Source organism: Panthera uncia (genome assembly GCF_023721935.1).
Source record: "Panthera uncia isolate 11264 chromosome B3 unlocalized genomic scaffold, Puncia_PCG_1.0 HiC_scaffold_1, whole genome shotgun sequence".
Classification (NCBI taxonomy): domain Eukaryota; kingdom Metazoa; phylum Chordata; class Mammalia; order Carnivora; family Felidae; genus Panthera; species Panthera uncia.
The window spans coordinates 4,358,165-4,364,895 of NW_026057582.1; the positions used below are offsets into that span (position 1 = coordinate 4,358,165).

Sequence of the window (6,731 nt, forward strand, 5' to 3'; positions counted from 1 at the left end):
GGCGTGTGGGGGCGGGAGGATCAGAGGTCATGGGTGCAGGTGCCTGGCACAGAGTAGGAGTTCAGTCACTGGCATGATGATGGTGACGAAGGTCGCGATGGTGGTTCCTCTGCTGTGTGTCTCCTGCCCTCCCAGCCTGGACAGGACTGTGTCCCCAGAACTGTTGCCAGGGTGGGGGTGGGGGGGCTCCAGTCATTAACCTGAAATCCCTTTTTTGAGGCCAGTGCCCGGAGGTTTCACCATTAACACCTTCAGGGAGGGAGCTATAAACCAGGGGAGGGCCCTGGATTTTAGTCCTGCCTCTGTCCCGTCTGGTGAGTGGCCGTGGGTGACCCTGCTGCTCCCCTTCATTGTCTAGCAAGCAAGAAGCTCCTGCGGAAGGTCTCTGAGACCTCCTCTTCTCACTGTCCCCGGGCCCGAATGACAGTATGAGTGACTTAAGCCAGCCATTTCCTGTGGTCAGAAGACGAGAGTGGGAGGGCCAGAGTCAGGGTCAGGGTCAGGGTCATGGAAGGAGAGGCAGGCTGGGGCTCTGAAGGAGCCCAGGTGGGGTTGTAACCAGACCCCTGCTACCAGGCCTGGGAGTCCCCAGATCCTGTCCCAGGGGCTTTCCCACTGAGCGACCCAGACAAGTCATTCCAGACTCCGGGCCTCAGTCTCCCCAAGTTAAGCTGCCGGGTCCGTTAGGTGTGGATGGCGCCTCTCCCCAGCGGGGGAGCCCCCCCCGAGGTGCCTCTTGGGGGTGGGGGGAGCTGCTTCCTAGCTCCCCAACTGTTGCCACGTGGGAATGTGGGCCGGAGTTGCCAGATCTTGCAAATTTTCAGTAGAAGCCAAAAATATGGAATTTAAAATGTAAACTCTCCCAATTTTTAAATGTTGGCTCAAATGTTTTTTAAAAAATTTTTAAAACCTCTTGCAGGCCAAATACAACATGCTGGTAAGCCAGATTTAGCTCTGGAGGCCAGCTTGCAGCCGCACACGGCTGGGAACCCGAGGCCCTGCCTGAGGCGACACGGAGCCCAGCCGGAGCCCAGCCGAGGGAAGGCGGGCGGGGTGGGAGGTAGGGCGGGGCGGCCCTCCTTCCAGGACCAGGGACAGGGACGCTCCCGGCCCCATCTGGGGACAGCAGCAAGGCCCGAGTTCTCCTCCCCAACCTGCTGGGTGACCTCTGGCAAGGGCCCACCCCTCTCCACCCCATCAGGTGAGGACAGGACAGCACGCAGCTCACCTCGGTCCTGCGCCTAAGGTGACCTGCTGCGTCCCCAGCACAGGCCAGCCCTGAGTGGGATGCTGAGGGACCCGGTCTGTGAACGCTGTCCCCCCCCCCCCCCCCCCCCCCCCCCCAGGACCCCGGCCCCCCATGGTCCCCCCCACCCCTTCCATCTGCTCAGGCCCTCTGGGCACCTCTCCCACCTCCACCCCCTCCCCACAGGCCTGGATTTGGGCCGGTGGCACCTCCAGCTGGGCTCCTCGAGCCCCGCACTTGCCCTTCTGTGCCCCCTCCTCGCGGCAGCCTCTCGGACAGTCCTCTGTTGGCCCAGCGGGGCTTCCCACCGGCTCGTCCTGACTATGGCCCGCGAGACCCCCGCCCTCTGCTCCCACTGCTGACCAGATGCTTCCAGACTCACCAGGCGCCCCGCGCCCAGGGCCTGCTGCTGCCACCGGCTCCCCAGTCGTGGCTCACGATTCACCTTGACCTCCCTCCGCCTTCCCTCCTCAGCGGACTTGTCCCATCAGACACTGGGCCAGCAGGGGCGCTGTGCTGACCTCCGGAGCCATCTGCCTCCGGCCCGCAAATATCAACATCAGCACCTAGAGGACACAGAACCCCCCTCTGGTTTGTTCTCTGCTGAGTCCACTAGAACAGGGCACACGGTGAATGTTTGTTGAATGAGTGCAAGAAGTCAAGAAGGGGTGTAAAGCATCTTAGAAGGCTGCCCACCCCAAATGATTAAATTAAATTAAAAGGCTCTCCAGAGGAGCCCCATCCCCAAGACCGTCCCCTATACCTGGCTACCTTGTCACTCACGGTGCCCTTTGAAATTTTTCCCTCCTCCCTGGATAAGGGATTGAGCTCAGAGAATTCGAGAGACTCGTCAGAGGTCACACAGCTGCATAGGGGGCCCAAGTCTTCATCCATGGGAGGTGGGTGACCCCTGTCTTTGTCACACCAGGGGTTTGTGCCCCCCACGCCAGGCCTTATCCCTCTGGCCTCCACATTCTTCAGCTTGTTTCCTCCCCTGCAGGTGAAGTCAGGGAGTAAGATAAAGGGGAAATTGAGGAAGCCAGAGCCCCGAGTGGGTTTAAGGAGGCCCCGGGGTTGGAGCACTAGTGTCAGGGTCCGAGAGGCCAGCTCCCGGCCCCAGGCGAGGGCAGGGACTGGCCCAGGGTCACAGGAGGAGTCGGAGGCAGAGCTGGCCTCCGGGGCCAGAACCCAGGCTCCGTGTGTCCCAGGCCTGGCTCTCAGCACCAAGCAGACCTGTCCCCAGACAGGGACTCACTTTCCTTCTCTGTAGTTTCGGGAACAGAGGATTTGAGGGGGGCTTGGAGAAGGAGGACCCACACCCTCAGAGGGGCGCCGTGTCCTTGGGCTCAGGTGCTGCCCAACTTGGGGGTGGCGAGGAATGATGGGGGCCAGGAGAGCAGGAAGGAGCGCAGGCTGTGTGGCAGGTCCGTCTGGCTGGGGATTAAGAGCAAATGTACTGGTTCGGGCATCACCGCTTGTCACTAGAGGCCCTGCCGTAGGGGTGTTGGTGGGGCAGGGGCAGGGCAGGCAAGTGACCAAGGAGGAGGGGTCCAAAGAGACCGGTGCGATGAGAGGGTCTTTGGTGGGTAAGGGGCTACTTCAGATGGGTGGTCAGAGAAAGAAGGCACTGGCCATGCAAGATCTGGGGCAGAGCATTCCAGGTGGAGGAAAGAAGTGCAAAGGCCCTGAGGCAGGAGCCAGCTGGGTGAGCTTGCTGGTCAGTGTGGTCTGCATGTGCCAAGTACGGGACAGATCAGGGGGCTGAGGTCAGAGGGTTAGGCAGACTTGCCTTCCTCCCTCGCCTCCTGAGAGTCCCTACTGTGCGCCAGGCACCTTGCCGAGTCGCCGCTGGGAGGGTGGCGGCTGTGGAAGGAACCACACACAAGCGGCAGGGCTTTGTCTCTTGGACCCTCTGTTCTTGCATTTGTAAAGGGGGGTTTGTGAGCCCCCCTCGCAAAGCCACTTTGAGGATTACATGGGATTGATTGATTTCTGCAACGGGGCTGAAGGCTGCACTGGCAGCGACAGGCCGGCTACAGGATGGACGGGCCCGTTTCTGCCCCGGGTGGCCCTCCGGAAGCTCAGAGTTGTGCAGGGCATAAGGGAAGGTCGCAGGGGCAGGAGGAGGTGGCGGTTGGCAGGCGGCTCAGAGTGGGGCTCACGGTGTGGGGGGGAGGGGCTTTCTAGGCCGGTGGGGCAGACCCACCCGCCCGGGGAAGAGCCCAGAGAGCAGCTGGGCTGAGGCAAGGACCCATGGCCGACAAGCTGGGCTCATGTGATGTTTTGGGGAAATGAAGGCGGCTGCGGGACCAGACCACCAGGAGGGGACAAGGGGAGAGTTTCGGGCAGACAGTGACAAGGTCACAGCGTGCTGCAGCACAAGAGACATGGGGCCCCGAGTGTGGGAGTGCCCAGGGAAGAGCACTGGAGGGGCCAGAGGGGCCCTGGGGGTGTCTCACACTGGGGACCCTGGACCTCCCACAGTCTTCCCATACTCGTGGTCCCCAACCATCCCTGCCCTCCTCCTATAATGGAGGAGACCCAGGCAGTGGCTTCCGTTCTCCTCCACCCAAGCCCCCGGGCAGGCCTCGGCTAACTTTGGGCGACTCTGAACAAGCCGTTTCGTGCTCTGGCCTTGCTTTTCTGATCCGTAAAATGGGCATCTCGGGAACGTCCCCAGATCTTGTGGTGACGAACTGCAGAGTCACGACTTGGACATGGGACTTCTGGCCTCAACACCAAGACCATTGCCAAGGCACAGCCGCCTCCCCACAGGGCCAGCCCGGCTGCTCCCCCTGCTCCCTAACCACATACAGCTGTGACCATGCATCACATGTGCATCCAAAGCTTTGTGCAAGCTCCCAACCCCCGGGGGAGGTGCCAGGCCAGCCCTGGGACACAACTGGGAAAGGCCCTGCCCCAGGGAGCACACATCTGGTATGGAGGCCTGAACCAAACAACTCCACCGGGTCTCCACGGAGGGCTGCCCGGAGGAGGCAACCTTTAAGGGTGAGGGCACACGCACTGGGTCTGGAGAGAATGTGAGACATCGTGGAAGGGTCAGGGCCAGGCTTCAGGGTCTGGAATAGCGGAGTGAAGGAAGGGGCTGCCCAGGTGGGTGCCAGGCTACACCCCATCTCTTCCTCTGCCAGCCTGCCCCCTGCCACCAGGGCGACTCAGCAGCCTCTCCTAAGTGTCCCTTCCTGGGAAATTCCCAGACAGACCTTTTAGAAGAGCTGAAACATTCCATATAAATAATTAATGCTAGATTTTTAAAATTAAATTTTAATGCATTCTTATTAATTTAAGACAAACTCCCGGGCAGGTCATTGACTGTGAGTGATTGAGGCAACTAGAGACATATGAGGAGCTGTCCCTAGCCTTTGAGGGGAGAAGACCTCTCTGTGTGAGGGCTGGTTTCCAGGCCTGGCTGGGCTCATCTCTGGGCTTTGCTTTCCCCTGTCTGTAAAATGGGAGTGACTGCTTCCCGGGCAGGCAGGGCCGCCCTGAGGAGGAAATGGCCAGTGCCGTGAACTTGGAAGGCGTGTGTGTGGGCCGTGGGGGGGGGGGAGCACCTCGATCATCTTTGCCATTCTGCCGAGGGGGGGACTCCCAGGACAGGGGGCGGGGGTCACTTCTCAACCATTAGCCCCCAGAGGGCAGGGCTCACCTCATTGGCTGCCCCCTCCCACCACTAGAACTTGGCCCGGAGCTAATGAATGTGGGGAAAAGCGTCGGTGGATGAAGGAACGCTTGGACTTTTTGGGTTGGGTGTGAACCTGGTTGGGGCTGACCCTGAGAGAGCCCGGCTCCTCCCACCCCTGCACGGGCCCTGTGGAGGCCAGGCCTGCTGGGTGCTGGGGGTGCCCTGGCGAAGGGACGGGACGCCTGCCTGGGAACTCACTGCCAGAGGGAGGAGGCAGGAAAAGGCTGGTGTAGGAGCTAGGCATGCAGTGTCCGTGTTTATTGAGCGCCTGCTGTATGCCGGGATCTAGTGTGCTGAGCGCGGTGATGGGGACCTGGGAAAGGTGGGCCTGGGGCAGATAGGGGGCTTCGCGAGAGCCACTGGCCCGGCGGCCAATTCTTTTTGTCTTAGGGGAGGAGGGTATTCAGAGGGGGGTCTGGGCTCGTGGTCTCCGACAACTTTTCGAGTGAGGATTGTGTCTGGCGGCCAATCCGGGGCCCTCGCGGATCCTTTTCTTCTAAAATTCCTTCCCCCGCCCAGCCCCTCCGCAGCCCGCGGGTGCTGAAGGGCAGCGGAGCGCTTCGTCCGCCTCCCCCTGCCCCCAACCCCGGCTCGCAGGTGAGGAAACAGGCCGGCGGAGTCCCGGGAGGGCCTGCCCGAGCACCCGGGGAGCCGGCGGCCGAGCCCGGCCGAGGCCCCCGGGCCGGGCCTCCTAGCTCGGCGCAGTCGGCCGGGCTGCGCCCTCGCCCGGCGGGGCGGTGGGGGAGGCGGCGTGGGGCCCGGACCGGAGCGGAGCGCGCTCCCGGCGGACGCGGCGGCGGCGCCCGGAGCGAGGGGCCGGGATGGGCAGTCATCAGTCTTCCCAGGTGTGTCGCGTGGTCCCTGGGCTGAGCCCCGCGCCCCCCTTTAATGCCGGCCGTGGCGCGGAGAGACGGGGGAAAGCCCCCGGGAGCGGCCTCTCCCGGGCGATGGAGAGCCCGCCCCGCGCCCCCCGCTCCGCGCAGGAAGTGCGATCCCGCCCGGGCCGCTCGCGGTCCCCGTCGCTCGCCGGCGCCCGCAGGGTTAACGGCGGCGGGAGGGTCTCCCCGCCCGGCGCACAGAGGGGCTGCCCGGCTGCTCGGGGCTAGGCAGGGAGGGTCTCCGAGCCGCGCGCGGGCGGGTCTGCGCAAGCCCGGCAGGGAGCCCCGCCGGCGAGCCGGACGCGCAGGGGTTAATCCCTCGGGCCCGGGAGGGGCGAGCCAGGCCCGGAACCCCAGAACCTGAGGGCAGCGGGGTCTCTGACTGAGGAGTCCGAGGTCCCAAATGCCATCGCCCTCGGATCGTGTGAGTGGCGGGTTGTGCAACCCCGTATGGCTCCCAGTTCCCGGATTCGAACATTCTCCGACTCGGAGATTCTGCGATTGCGGGCTCGGCTTCCTCCGGGAGGGAGCGCGGGGCCGGAAGGGTTAACGGGCGGGGCGGGGGGTGCGGGCGGTGGGGTCGGGGGGGGGGGGACGGTAAGCAGCGGGGGCCGCGGCCACGGGAGAGTTAACGCGGCCGGGCCGGGCCCCCCTTCTCCGGGCCAGCCCGGGATCGCCCCGGGCCAGCCCCTCCTTCCCTCCCCGGGGGGGGGCGTAACTCGGTGGCGGGGAGCGCGGCGGCCCGGGCGGGCTCACCTGTTACTCGGCCGCGGCCCGGCGCACCACCCCCCTCCCCCGAGTCTCGGGGACCGGGGACGGGGGCTGGGGGCGCGCGGGCCGGGCTTTGCCGCCGAGCGAGCGGCGCGGGGCGCCCCGCCGCCGCGCCCGCCCGGTGCCCGCT

At 64.3% G+C, this 6,731-nt stretch overlaps 1 protein-coding gene across 2 annotated transcripts in view; it reads left to right on the forward strand.

Moving 5' to 3' along the window:
• The first annotated feature begins 4,808 nt into the window (after window positions 1-4,808).
• BEGAIN (brain enriched guanylate kinase associated) overlaps window positions 4,809-6,731 on the forward strand; it is a 30,168-nt gene continuing 28,245 nt past the window's right edge. For both annotated transcript variants that reach the window (XM_049612147.1, XM_049612148.1), the window contains exon 1: window positions 4,809-5,274. The gene's annotated coding sequence lies outside the window, so the exon portion shown is untranslated. The remainder of the gene's footprint in view (window positions 5,275-6,731) is intronic.